Raw genomic sequence first — 15,709 nt, 5'->3', positions numbered from 1 at the left:
CAGGCTTGGCATCCTCTAAGTGGTCGGCTACTCTCTGCGCTTATCGATGGAGATATCTTACACTGGAGGAGAGAGGACTCTTCACAGACAGCCCACCACTCACAGATAAGACTGTTTAGAAAGAGAGAGGAAAGTCACACAGCACAGGTCCCACTGGATAAGAGGACAAACAGGCTCTTATTGTGTAAGGGTAAGCCCATTCAGTGTCCTGCTTATTCAGAAGCATATGTAACAGAGAACAGCTTCGATTTCTAGGAGATTGAATCACCCAAACAGCAGTAAAAATCCAGTACAAGAGGCAGGAGCACATTCCAAATACTAGTCTGTCCTTTTCAAGCCAGGAAAGTCCACCTACTCATATACAAGTACCCAGTGGATTGAAAGGGCCTTGATGTGACACAGGTCAATGCTTACTGAACTACACATAAGTGACCAGGACAACACACACCAAAAAAACGGTACATAAAGTGTGTGTCTCAAAACCTAGTGAGCTCTCCACATAGAGAGTTTCATTCGTGGTGAAAAGATCACACCATCACTGTTATGGCCTTCTCAGTCATGTCCTTAAATAGACATTAAAGCCTGTGTCTTTAGTAGCAGGAATGTATATAAAAACATACATACTCACAAATATATGCAAAACTAATCTGTTAGCCTATATATTTTCCCCGTATTTTGATGATGAAATGTTGATGTATGTAATGTACAAAATGCATTTTCATATCTGAATTCTGGCACCTTGAACGACCAACCGAGTACTGGAGTATCCACACACACACCCGATAAGAAGCAACAGCATCAGTACCAGCACCAAGACAACGCACACCAAAAAATGGTACATAAAGTGCGTGTGTCTCAAAACCTAGTGAGCTCTCCACATAGACAGCATTTTACATCATAATATGCGCGCCTCAGACAAGAAGCCTGTCTCAAATCTCAGATACCTTTTGTTTAAACATGGCAGATGGAAGCAGTGCGGCAAGCAGCCCAGCAAGCAGCGAAGTCATCCTGATTTTCTGTGGTATTTTATCTGCTTTCTTGCCACAAAGATGAACAAATAGCTTATAGTCTGCAATTCAGGTCCGTCAGTGACCATTTTACAGTTTTCAGAACACCAGTCCATTAACATGCATGCTAGTGGATTTTCAAGCCACACGGTATTGTTTTGAACAGCCAACTGGCTAACGTCCTAAAAACCATTTTCTAAAAGATTCTATATAGAACCATTTTCTAAAAGGTTCTACATAGAACCATACACAACACATTCCCCATCAATCTGAGGAACGGTTTCATGATGCAAAGAACTCTTTAATCATGCAAAGGGTTCATGGTTCAGACATTAGAACCATTTTCTTTACTAAAGACCTCCTTTTTTAAGCTTGTAGTTCATTGAAATAAGTAGGGAAAATCTGTTGAAAGTGCAGATCTTTCCACCAACACCACATTTGCGTTTGAAAGTAGACGAGGTATTTTATTCTGTGAAATTTGATGAAATGTTACTGTGTGCAGTCTTCTTTTTGAGAAAGAATGATCATCCTTTACACTTTCGCCATGTTTTAGTCTTTTCTTTTAGTACTCATAGTTCTCTGTAGAGGATGTGTCAACTTATCTTCACACAGAAGATCATACAGTAATCTTACCGGGGGTGTTCAAACCTTTTGCATTCGACTGTAATTACCCAGGACATGACAGCATGATAGTATGAGACAGATACACTGTGTCTCATTTACGGGGCTGCGACCTTCGAAGGTTCCATTTCTCATGCGCATACGTCATACGCACTGTCCCATTTCAAAAGAACGCGAAGGATCCTTGAAATGCGACCGAGAAACATGGCCTTCTTTCTGAGGACGCACCGATACATCCTTCTTAGCCCTGAGTTCCTGTGAGCACCAGTTTACGACATGAACGGCCGTAAAGGGTGTTATGAACAAGCATCATGCCGTTATATGGACAACCAGCTATATTTTAGTACTGATGTGTGACGTTGTCAGTGTATAGTTTTGCTCACATTAAGTATGTAAGGTAAAGGGTTAATATTTTAGCTTAGGTGACGAACAGCGAGGGAGGCAAAGCTACAGCTGAACCCAAAACTGAGCTCTTAATTAAAATACAACAGGCGAAAGCATGCTAAGGCTACTAGCCAAAGCTAAATCCGAACTTGAACTAAAGCTACATTCACATTACATGCCTCATTGCTCAAAACCGATTTTTTGCTCAAATCTGATCTGACAAATCTGATCCGATGGTTCACACTCGTTCAGGTAAGTGATTCAAATCTGTCATTAACGTGAACGAAACAGTGTCCTGAAACGACCCGCATACGCACATCCTACTCAGTAACGTCACATGGATGAATCACGTGTGTCACGTGCATCATCAGCAAACAAACTAATGAGTGTGTTTCCACCGTTTACAGGCTTTAACTTCTGTTCAGCGCTGCTGCCATGGTAACGCTGACTGATGGCGCACACGCAGTGGAGAAAAAGCACATGAATTCCGTTCTGAGAGTCACATTAAGGCCACATGGCCATGAATCTGATATGTATCCGATCTAGAACCACATATGAAAGTGACTCAGATCGGATTTGAAAAGATCAGATTTGCGTGTCCACATAGCTCTGAAAACATCAGCTCTGAGTGACATTAGGGCAAAAAAATCGGATTTGTATCACTTCAATCTGGCAATGTGAACGTAGCCCAAGTCACACAGCCGACTGTGGAGCGCCGACAGACGGGAAAGTCACTAACGTTGACTAATCTGGTAGTTCAACTTCAGTTGTGGTTTTGGAGCAGAGAAAACAGAAAAAAATGTATGTCTTCGTGCTAAATCTCTTCACAGGTGCAAAAATACTCTGGGATGTGGATAGGGATGAGTCTCATCTCATTCGTTTAATTTCACCTTTTTTTTATAAACTCTCTTTTTATTTAACTTCCTCAGCTCTCGCTCACTATTCAAACCCCTCAAACTCAGCCTCACAGCCGATTGGGGGACAGGACTTATGACTCTTCTAAAGATCTGAGTGCTCCGTAGGCTGTATCATTTGGCGCTGCAGAAGCAGAGGAGGATCCTCCGCAGAACACGGCTTCAAAGGATACTGCGAAGGATGCGCTCTACCTAGCAATGGTCCTTTAAATGAGACACACCGATAGCATGTATAATGTATTAGAATGTAATTAGTGCAAAAGAGTACAGCTCTGTGTACATCTTTCTTCAAATGATTCTCTAAGGCTCGAGATGTAGTAAAAGCAGCGCTGCAGTATTTAGAAAGACCGTGGATGATGTCATCCTCCAGACTGCTTGAGATTTAATGACTGTCCACTGGAGAAGATGAAAGGCAGATCGGATTCCCAACTTCACTCTTCTTTCATGTGTGGCAAGTTCAGCCAATCGGGCGACACTCTGCACAGTTCCACACTGCAACTGTACTGAATCCAGACGCTGCTGCAGAAACCATGACGGCTGACTTCATCAAGAAAAACAACAGCTGTCTCCGCTGATTCTTTCCTAAACTGAAAGATGCGCCTATAAACATCATTCTATAACTGGCCACTTTATTAGAAACCCTGACTTTGTAGCTCCACTTTGCTGGTGTACCGTTCTCCAGCCCTTCATCTGACCAGTTTCTGACCACAGAGCTACTTGTGGCTGGATATTATTTTGGTGCTGGATTCTAATGAAGTGGATGGTGAGCATACAAACCTTTCCTTAACAGCTAATAAATAAGGTGCACCCGTTGTTTCAGCTAGAGGGGTATAAAGCCCCCCCCAGCATTGGGCTGTGAAGCAGTGGGACTGTGTTCTCTGCAGTGATAGAGCTCCATTCAATACCTTTGGGATGAGTTGGAGTGATCCAGAACTAATCATCCAACATCAGAATCTGACCTCACTAATGCTCTTGTGGGTGCAATCAAACCCACACAGCAATGTTCCAACATCTAGTGTAAAGCCTATTCAATCTACTGATGGTTCTACTCTTTCAGTAGGCTTGTGACAATCATGAAATTTTAGCAGATGGTTAACTGTCACCGCCGCCCTCTACAGGTAAAACATCAGATAAACAATCATTACTCACCGCCGCCCTCTATAGGTGTTACTAACAAACATCAGATCAAGAATCATTACTCACCGCCGCCCTCTATAGGTGTTACTAACAAACATCAGATAAACAAACATTACTCACCGCCGCCCTCTAAAGGTGTTACTAACAAACATCAGATAAACAAACATTACTCACCGCCGCCCTCTACAGGTGTTACTAACAAACATCAGATAAACAAACATTACTCACCGCCGCCCTCTACAGGTGTTACTAACAAACATCAGATAAACAAACATTACTCACCACCGCCCTCTACAGGTGTTACTAACAAACATCAGATAAACAAACATTACTTACCACTGCCCTCTACAGGTGTTACTAACAAACATCAGATAAACAAACATTACTCACCGCCGCCCTCTAAAGGTGTTACTAACAAACATCAGATAAACAAACATTACTTACCACTGCCCTCTACAGGTGTTACTAACAAACATCAGATGAACAAACATTACTTACCACCGCCCTCTACAGGTGTTACTAACAAACATCAGATAAACAAACATTACTTACCACCGCCCTCTACAGGTGTTACTAACAAACATCAGATAAACAAACATTACTCACCGCTGCCCTCTAATGGTGTTATTAACAAACATCAGATAAACAAACATTACTCACCGCTGCCCTCTAAGGTGTTACTAACAAACATCAGATAAACAAACATTACTCACTGCTGCCCTCTAAAGGTGTTACTAACAAACATCAGATAAACAAACATTACTCACTGCTGCCCTCTACAGGTGTTACTAACAAACATCAAATAAACGAACATTATTCACTGTTGCCGTCTGAAGGTTTTACAGCACCAAGTCAAAAGGCAGAACTTTTATTGTTTGGCTCAGCCCTACAGATGACAATTTACATTCGCTGTTCCAAGTAAATAACGTCTCTCAAACAATTTTGATAAGACTATTATATAATAATTGTGTCAGGCTCATCTTTCAGTTTAAAAACCAAAACTCTCACACACAACCAGATTTTCTAAATTGTGCAGCAGAAGCACAGACACCCCGACTGCCCCCACCCTGGTCTTTTTCACACACTGACAGGCTGACACACTCAAACACCCACTGAGATCTCCACACACCCGGATGCTGCACAGCATGCATGTGTGTATGTGAGTGTTTCCCCACTCGCCCTTGTCTTTCTTGTCTTGTCGTTTGCATTGTGTTAAGGAGGAAGGCCCGACCAGCAGTCCCAAAGGGACGAAAGGAAAACACGTCAAAGGCCACTGCACACCGGTCACATCACATCACACAACATCCAAACATTTAAAAACATTGTTTTTAATGAGGGTGCGCACATCAGTCCTGGCATTCAGCTCAACTGCACCACACAACATTCTCAGGGTTTGTACATGAAACAAGCCACGGACCAGCTGGTACTGATGGTGTGAACGGCTGTAATATTTTCCAACTTCCAGCAGGGTCTGAAGTTGGCTTCTTGTTCAAATTTCTCATTCCACCTTAAAAGGTGCAGCAATTACAGTGGTGTGAAAAAGTGTTTGCCCCCTTCCTGATTTCTTATTCTTTTGCATGTTTGTCACACTTAAATGTTTCAGATCACCAAACAAATTTAAATATTAGACAAAGATAACACAAGTAAACACAAAATACAGTTTATAAATGAAAGTCTTTATTATTAAGGGAAAAAGAAATCCAAACCTACAGGGCCCTGTGTGAAAAAGTGATTGACGAAAACATGGAACAGTGGTGAACCTTCCCAGGAGTGGCCGGCCGGCCGACCAAAATTACCCCAAGAGCGCAGTGACGACTCATCCAAGAGGTCACAAAAGACCCCACTACAACATCCAACGAACTGCAGGCCTCACTTGCCTCAGTTAAGGTCAGTGTTCATGACTCCACCATAAGAAAGAGACTGGGCAAAAATGGCCTGCATGTCAGATTTCCAGGACGAAAACCACTGCTGAGCAAAAAGAACATAAAGGCTCGTCTCAGTTTTGCCAGAAAACATCTTGATGATCCCCAAGACTTTTGGGAGAATACTCTGTGGACTGACGAGACAAAAGTTGAACTTTTTGGAAGGTGTATGTCCCATTACATCTGGCGTAGAAGTGACACAGCATTTCAGAAAAGGAACATCATACCAACAGTAAAATATGGTGGTGGTAGTGTGGTGGTCTGGGGCTGTGTTGCTGCTTCAGGACCTGGAAGACTTGCTGTGGTAAATGGAACCATGAATTCTGCTGTCTACCAAAAAATCCTGAAGGAGAATGTCCGGCCATCTGTTCGTGACCTCAAGCTAAAGCACACTTGGGTTCTGCAGCAGGACAATGATCCAAAACACACCAGCAAGTCCACCTCTGAATGGCTTAAGAAAAACAAAGTTAAGACTTTGGAGTGGCCTAGTCAAAGTCCTGACCTGAATCCGACTGAGTTGCTGTGACATGACCTTAAAAAGGCAGTTCATGCTCAGAAACCCTCCAATGTGGCTGAATTACAACAATTCTGCAAAGATGAGTGGGCCAGAATTCCTCCACAGTGCTGTAAAAGACTCACTGCCAGTTATCGCAAACGCTTGATTGTAGTTGTTGCTGCTAAGGGTGGCCCAACCAGTTATTAGGTTAAGGGGGCAATCACTTTTTCACACAGGGCCCTGTAGGTTTGGATTTCTTTTTCCCTTAATAATAAAAAACATTATTTATAAACTGCATTTCGTGTTTACTTGTTATCTTTGTCTAATATTTAAATTTGTTTGGTGATCTGAAACATTTAAGTGTGACAAACATGCAAAAGAATAAGAAATCAGGAAGGGGCAAGCACTTTTTCACACCACTGTACATCCAGGTGCCTGCTCAGGTGCTGGACTGTAACTGCTGCTGCATTTAAGATGGAATGGAAAATTCAAACAAAAAGCTGGCAAAAAGAAAACTTCAGCTTTGTAGAAGATCAGATGTGAAACAACATTCAGCACTGTTTTTGCCAGCCCTGTGGGGTCTGTGTTAGAAAGCAATATTGACACAGGTTTAATGTTCAGTTTTGTTTAAACTATTTTACACAAAAATATGTCAGATATACTTAGAAGAATAAAAAGGCCACTTTAAAGCTACACAAATACGTTTACATACACATCTAAAATGGTTTTATTTTGAAAAGCAATAAAGCTTATATATTGATAAGCTTTATTGCATTAGGCTGTAAGTTGGAAGAAAACTTTGTATCTCCATTTTTGAAATTTTTTTAGTTTTTGCCAGTTTAAAAGTACCTGTTGTCCTTTACGTTGTATGTAAATTTCATGATGAATGGACTAAAAGAAATGACCCAAAATTACTTGAAAAAAATGTCTGGTTCCATTGACTTGCATTAAAAGTAAAGTATGTTTTCTCCTTCGCCTGTAAAGTTACCATTTTGGAGATACAAGGTTTTCTTCCAAAAACAGCGATATGTAGACAACTGTCACATAAACCTTCCTCCCATCTCTCTTCTCCTCTCAGCACATTCTGATTAACATTTTTGGAACAGGAACAGGCAGAGAGGAGAGACAGAATTAAAGAATTAAGACGGAAAGACGTACCACTTCATCACTTTCACACTTTCTCTCTTTCTGTGCTGTGAAAGATAACGGAGGAGTAAAGTAGGCAGATACTGAAGCAGCCTCTACAGCAGCATAATGATGGATTAGGAAACTGATATACAGCCCTGTAACAGAATGACACTTCATGTCTGGCCCTCAATCTCTCATGGCTGTCTGATGGAGCAAACACAAATTCTGATCTACAGCACGTATCATAAACCAACCTATCTGCCTGACATCGGAAGGCCTAAATGTATTTCTCCATGTTTCATTACCTGTCATGCAGTAGAAAGTACACCATGCTACTGCATGATTTAGTATGATCTACTACATATTCACTCTAGCTGTATTAGTACTGACAGTAATAGTCTCCACAGCAGCCTCAGTTGGATTTTATGTTTAACAGGTCACTGGGCACTTTATTAGAAACACCTACCATGTAGCAATATTTTGCTGGCGTACAGTTAGTCATGCATAATTTGTGTTAGTCGTCCTCTAGTCCAGAGGTCTTCACTCTGGACACTAAAACTTTTAGGACCTGAATCTGGTGGCCAATCAGTTACATCAACAGCTGTGATGGTCAATAGTAACCCTGTGGTAAGAAACTGACCACAGACAAAAGGATAAATTGGGTCTATAAGACAAGTGTTTCTAATAAAGTGGCCAGAAACTGGAAGTATAAGGTTAGTGTTTCTAATAAAGTGGCCAGTGAGTGGAAGTATAAGGTTAGTGTTTCTAATAAAGTGGCCAGTGAGGGGAAAGTGTAAGGATAGTGTTTCTAATAAAATGGCCAGTGAGTGGAAGTATAAGGTTAGTGTTTCTAATACAGTGTCCAGTGAGTGGAAGTATAAGGTTAGTGTTTCTAATAAAGTGGCCAATGAGTGGAAGTTTAAGGTTGGTGTTTCTAATAAAGTATCCAGTGAGTGGAAGTATAAGGTTAGTGTTTCTAATAAAGTGGCCAGTGTGTGGAAGTATAAGGTTAGTGTTTCTAATAAAGTGGCCAGTGAGTGGAAGTGTAAGGTTAGTATTTCTAATATAGTGTCCAGTGAGTGGAACTTTAAGGTTAGTGTTTCTAATGTAATGTCCAGTGAGTGAAGGTATAAGCTTAATATTTCTAATATAGAGCCCAGTGGGTGGATGAATAAGGTTAGTGTTTCTAATAAAGTGGTCAGTGAGTGTAGATTTAAGGTACCATAAAGGGACCATTGGCAGTTCTATTTACAAAAGTAGTGTGTCTTGTAAAATGACCACAGACTGCTGTTGATATTTAGTGATCGATTGGTCACTGGAGGAGATGAAAGGAGGACTGGACATCCCAATTAATCAATAGCAGCGTCTGACAGAGCACTGACCAACAGCCAATTAGAGAGGAGTTTTGCTGCCAAAGGCGAGAGGGGGCACAAATGCACAAGCGATCAAATACCCTGACTATGTTTCTGAAGATGTACACACATGTGAAATGTCATCAGAGAGCGCTCAAATTCTGCCTGTTCATGTGATATTTAATACTGGGACATCCTCATGCACTCAGGACACACACATCCACACACACACACACACACACACACACACACACACACACAACCACATGTAAATCACATTTACACTGCAGTCAACTTATGTGTGTGTGTGTAGGTATGTGTGTATTATTTAACCCTGGTAGCCTGAAGCGTACATGCACCCTTACCCACACACACAAACACGTAATTGAATTTCCTTTAGAACAGCCTGTACACTGCCTGCTGTCACTGAGACGGCGTGTGGCAAGACCTCTTCGGATCAAACCTCTCGGGGGAGCAGCCCTGCTCTGGGGAAATCACTCAGGATTTCAGCAAATGAAATGTATGTGCGGTGCGCGTGTAGAGGCCCCGTTTCATTATTCCATTTAACATGACCCTGTCCAAGTACCTTACTGCTCAGAACAGCACCTGCATGACCCCACAGCCCTCTTTCAGAAGAGGTGGAGCTTTTGAGTGACACATGCAGGAGCAAATTCTAAGATTTAAGGCGTTTTTCAACCTCCTGGCCTCCCCCACATGAAGATATATATATAGTCCAGTCGCTGTCCAAAGAAAAACACATCTCCAAAATGGTAACTTTAAAGGAGAAGGCAAAAGCATCCTTTACTTTAATGTAAGTCAATGTGAATACATGTTATTCCCAAGTAATTTCAGAGCATTGCTATTGGTCCATTCATCATGAAATTTCCACACAATGTAAAGGACAGTCACCATGTTCAATGTAGTTGACTTGCACAGCACTAGGCTACTCTGAGAGTATGTTTACGACATTTGGTTACATTTAAAGGGGAAAAAAATTACATTTATATATTGCAACTTCAGACATTTTGTAACTGTAAAGTATTATCTGGATTGTAAATTACACCACTGGATAGTTTAGTTTTAGCTTTACCAGAAGGGATTGTGATATTACATCCAAATTATATATTGGTCCATTTCTAGTCAATAAAAACATACTGATGATGACTACATGAAATTAATGATATTGAATAAGAATGACTAAATGAAATTATATAGGAAATACATTTGCTTTTGATCAAGGAAATGATGTCCCCATGTCAAGTGTATGTATCTCGTTACAATGTTTGTACTACCATACATTACAAATAACAATTGAAATTATATTAATTTACTATGTAAATATTGGGTTATACATTTCACTAAGTATAGGTTTTGATTTGTTTAATCTTGTTTTCAATAAAATGATGTTTTTAGAGAAATGATTTTATAGTAATTTCTACGATTACGCATTGTTGCCATATTCAACAATTTACCAACGACCACCCACCCACCAAATATTTCCATTTCCAATAAAAACACATTAGCACTTTTAATCCTACTGAAGTAAGAATTCACGCAACACAGGGTTAGTTGTGCACTGGTCTTGAATTTTTACAGCTTATTCTGATTCCAGTGTCTGAAAAACGAAATCAGTCTATGGCGGATTTTTTGGTTGATTTTTTTTTCAGCATAACAAACACAATAACAAAGACCGGCATGCACACCTTTCAGTGTGAGTGTACATGGCTAGTTATGGTTAGTACAAACCAGATGTTTACAGTGAACGTTGTCCGATTCTGACCACAAACCATGCACAACTATAATAAGTACAATGACCCTGCAATGTTGGGTTTTCCTCTTCATCAGTTCTGCCAATGAGTTGAAGAAAAAAAAAAAGAAAAAACAGTAAAACCAAACACAGTGTGGCATTGGAGGGCCCTGGCTTAAATGAAGCTGTGCAAATAAGGTCATCCGTCTTCCCAAGTGCAGAGGGCAACGGTCTCCATGACAGCAGAGATACAGCCTTCGCCACAGAAACAGCATCAGTCAGCCTTCAGCGACCAGCCATGACGACCCACCACCCCGAGAGCCCTCGACCCCTCTCTTCTCTCTCTCTAAACTCCATCCCTCTCTCTCTCCACCTCTCTCCCTCTCTCTTATTTACACTCCACCAAAAGCAAATCTCTGGCTCAGAAGTGAGGGATCAATATTTGATGGTTGGTAGTTTCAGTACAGAAGAAGCCCATTAAACATTGATGAGGGCTCAGCTTTGATCAATACTGTGCTGCTCTTCACACAATTACAAGTCTGCACACACACACACACACACACACACACGGCAGCCTCCATCCAGCCGATATGCCATGTGACACATCATGACCAGAAATGTAACAAACATGCTGACAGAAAAGAACACTTCACACCCACACACACCATCTTCAATACTTTCTGAGACAAGCTGTATTAGGGCCCTTATTTTGAAAAATGACAAGATAGATCGTCCACTGTTTTGTTCTCTTCTTCAATAGAATCCAGCTGCAGCCCTGCAGACCAGTCATGCAAAGCCTGTGCTTAGGCAGATTTAAACTGTTGCTTCTGAATAAAAGGGTTAGGGTGAAGATCAGGGGTTAGGATTAAGGATGTTCTCGTAGGGCTGGGTGCAAAATCACGATACTCAAAGACAAATTTTTACAATACACGATATATATATATATATATATATATATATATATATATATACATACACACACACACACACACACACACACATTTATATATCACAGTAAATAAAATAATTTCAACATTTATGAGTACTGATCGTTATTCAACGTTGGAAATAAATAAATAAACAGGATACTTACTCTCTTTGAAATGAAACATGAGGGTGGTCAGTATTCTATAAGTGCTAATCATATCCACGATAAAATCAGAAAAGCATATTGTAAGATAACGTATCACGTTAACACAAAATATGGTCATACTGCCCACCACCTAGGTACTCGAGCACTGGAGTTAACCATTCGAGGTGCCAGAAATCAAATACCGAAATCACTATGTGGGTATTCGCAGAGTTTCATTGTGAAAAAACAGAGAAACAGTGAAAGTTGTGCTTGTGTTTGCGAGGTACATTATGCTACTCAGCAACGCAAATGCCTTTAACATGGGTGTGTTGCCAAGGACATGTTGTTAAGGATGTGACTGAAAAGACAGAGACAGCATGACTTTTAGCGCTAAGCAGGCTGATATCAGGTCCAGAAACACATTTATAAAGTATATTTTCTGACAAACTAACATGCTGGGATATCGTCCACTGAAGAGGAAAACACTCGTGGAAGACAAAGAATCCTCATCAGCATCCAGTGTTACCTGTTAGCGGTAGTTTTAGCTCAGCTAACTCAATAAAGCATGTTCCTCTGTATTATGCTAAATTTTTGTGCAACACCAGTGCTGTCACCTAAAAAGGTAAGCCACATCTCTACATTCATTTCATGCATTTTCCTTCTTTGTGGTTAACCAGATATTCATTCATGTAGTACAAATACTCAAATATTAAAATTTGTCAGAATGCATGTTTCTAGTTAGGATGAGGGTTAACTTCCCCAACGATATTAGCTACTCTGAATTGCTCCTTCAAAATAAAAGAGGTTAGTGCTATACTCAGGAGCTCATCAGAACAACATTCCAGATAGTTATAAATATGAATTCACTCCGTTCAGGTGCTTGTTGGAAGATACACCCACCAAATGGAAAAAGTAGCACAAGAAGTCCAGGGGACTTTTTCTTTGCTATATTAAAAGCATGTGAATCATGTAGAAGCAAATTATGTATGTCATTATTGAAATTCTCCACCAAATTTACTGTGTTTCTCTAGCGGAAATGGTGAATGTTTCCATTATGCATCACATCTGGTAAACTCCTGTATCATCTATAATTCAGAGTTTCCCGAACTCGCTGCCTGTTCAACTGAAATTTAAGTGGGAAAGTTGGTATTTCCCAGTTAGAGTTATGGTTAGTGTTAGCTACTTCCCCCAACATGTATATTATGTATATTTATATCTTCAACAGTGCATGGCTACCGCAGATTTTGAACAGCCTGTATAAATTAAAGGCAGTTCAATATAGAACCATTATCTTTACTAAAGAACCCTTGAAGGACCTTTTTTGGGTGTAATTAGCATGTAGGGACAATCTTGCTGCATGCACTGTTAATTGTGGAAGACTTATTATTGGATTTATTTACGTTTTCGTTTGGTCAATTTACTGTAATATAGCATAAAAATGGGTAGCCGTCTCAAGTCTAGGCCTGCACTATAAGAAGTATTTTTTATTGTTATTTAAATATGAGTGTCCAAGATCATCAAATTTTTAAGAGCTGTGATGACAGAATGGATCAAATTACCTCACACGCAACATTAGATAGGTAGGAATGATGCATTAGAAGCCCAACATGTGCGTCCATGTGCTGAGCTTAAACTTAGGAACAAAAAACTTAACCATTAGGCTAACCAGCCAGTTACAAACTACAGCGTAAAAAAACGACTATATCCTGAACCTGTCTTTAGAATTTAAACATAATAATTATTCTGACTCCCAGTGTTGTGTTCAAAATGTATGAGGCAGTAACAGCAACTGTTCCAACAAACATGCATCACTAGTAGCTTTTTAAGGAATTAATTTTTTTTCTGGGCCTCTATAAAGAAGCTTAATCATAATTTATCGCTTTGTGATATTTGCAGTGATATCCAACAGCTTTGTCAAGGAAAGCATGTCATGTCCTTATCATGCAGTCCTACTCTAGACTCTTCCACAGCCTGCAAAGAGACATAAACGAATGGCATGCAAGATAATGCATGCGCACCCGCATGCGCGCACACATGCACAGACACACTTATCACCTCCTTTCACGCCTGCTCCTCATGCTGACAGAGTGCGAATTAATTCTGACGTGTGAGAGTGTGTGTGTATACGTGTGAGAGAGAGAGGGGGAATGAGTGACGCTCAAGGATGGGAAGTCCCAGACAGCGAAAGGCCTGTATGGACGAGGGAAATCAATATGGAAGTGAAAGGGAGTGTGTTTGTGTGTCTGTGTGTGTGTGTGTGTGTGTGTGTGTCTGAGCACATCAGTGAGGGAAAGAAAGAAAGACAGAGCGAAAAGAGGAAGATGTCTGCAGGGATGCAAGTGTGACACGCAAAACAGCGGCAAGAAACTCTTGGATCTGTTTGAGTCGGTCAACAGGGATTATAAAATATTACAAAACGCACCCGCGAGTTTCAGCGCACAATGCTAGTCAGAACATCAAACGCTGTGCTACAGCGTATAAAACCAAGTACGGAGAAATGAAACGAGCTTTTACTTTTACAGTAGTGACTCATGACTAATCCAGGCCTTTGCTGTCGCTTATGCATTGCCTACTCTTAGGCGCCGCAGCGGGAAAACGTCTGTAACGGTTTTCAACCGTCTAGGTCATTGAACTGTCCAGTACGTCAAGGTGACTGATCTTAAATACACCCGAGAGGTTTCATCGGTTCAAATAAGCGGTGGGAACGTTCCCCAACATTTTAGTCCCATAGGCGTAAAATGTATGGGTGTTTTCTCCAACCGCTATGTACACATGCAGGAGTAACAGTCTTTTCTGGGAAGGCGTGACACGAAGTTGGAACATTACTGTGAGGATTTGACAGCAGCCACAAGCGCATGGATGAATGGATCAAAAACACCACTCCAGCTCATCCCAAAGGTATCCGATGTAGCTCCATCACTACAGTAGGCATGTCAAACTGAGGACCTTCCATGCCAAAGTGCTGTGGAGATTTACCTTCATCTAACACTCTGAATTCAGTTCATGAAAGCCTTGGTAATTAGCTGATGAGCTAAATCAGGTGTGTTTAATGAGGTAGCGTGCGGAAATCTGCAGTTTTTTAGCCCGGCAGGACCTGGAGCTTGACACACGTGCTCTAGAGAACGCAGTTCTATGGCTCCACGGTCCTATTTTTGGGGGGTGGGCTTTATACCCCTCTAGCTAGTGCTTAACATTGGGAATGGTGACCGCAGGCTCATGTGCAACTGCTCCAGAGTGTCCCATTCTAGTGGTAATGCTTTTCTGTGGAGATTATATAAGCTGTAAATTCAGCTGCATTGCCAGGCACCTGATTAGAAGCAGTGTCTGGAACATATGTATAAATCTAGATTGCCTACAGAGGGCGCACTACTGAAGTCGCCGCTCCAGCAGTGTAGGTATTTTTAGTACATTTTTTCACAAAATATTTCTGTTTAAAGCCATCCTTTTAAAGTATTAGCATGTTAGCTATCTGAGCCAAGATGCAGTTAAACTAAGCCATGTTGCGGTTAAAGAAGCTCAGATGAACTCGCTGCATTGGGAGCAGCACCGTGACTGGGGAGGCCCATCTTGTCCGACACGAATCGTACACCTGAGCCACTGATGAGCTGCTGCGATATACATGCTTACACACGCACACAGCTCCCCACGGCCAAGCAGATCCCTCACAACAGGTGCAGCACGCCAAAATACCCTCACACACTGTCCCCAGAGACACATGCACACGAACACACACACACACACACACACACACACACACACACACACACACAGTCTCTCTGTGTGACTGGTAGGAGATGATGGGAGATGATTTGCATGCATTAACATTACATTAGTGTGCAGAGTGATCTTTAGGAACACACTGCAGTTTGAGTGTCATCTTTAATTCATCAGCGGGCAGTGGGGTGGGCAACGTGAACTCAAATCTATAT

At 41.2% G+C, this 15,709-nt stretch overlaps 1 protein-coding gene across 1 annotated transcript in view; it reads right to left on the bottom strand.

The window, feature by feature from the left end:
- LOC118796783 (ephrin type-B receptor 1) overlaps positions 1-15,709 on the bottom strand; it is a 388,416-nt gene that overhangs the window by 276,086 nt on the left and 96,621 nt on the right. The window lies entirely within an intron of this gene.

The sequence above is a fragment of the Colossoma macropomum genome, unplaced genomic scaffold (assembly GCF_904425465.1).
Source record: "Colossoma macropomum unplaced genomic scaffold, Colossoma_macropomum, whole genome shotgun sequence".
Lineage (NCBI taxonomy): Eukaryota > Metazoa > Chordata > Actinopteri > Characiformes > Serrasalmidae > Colossoma > Colossoma macropomum.
This window is presented reverse-complemented; position numbering and strand designations above follow the sequence as displayed.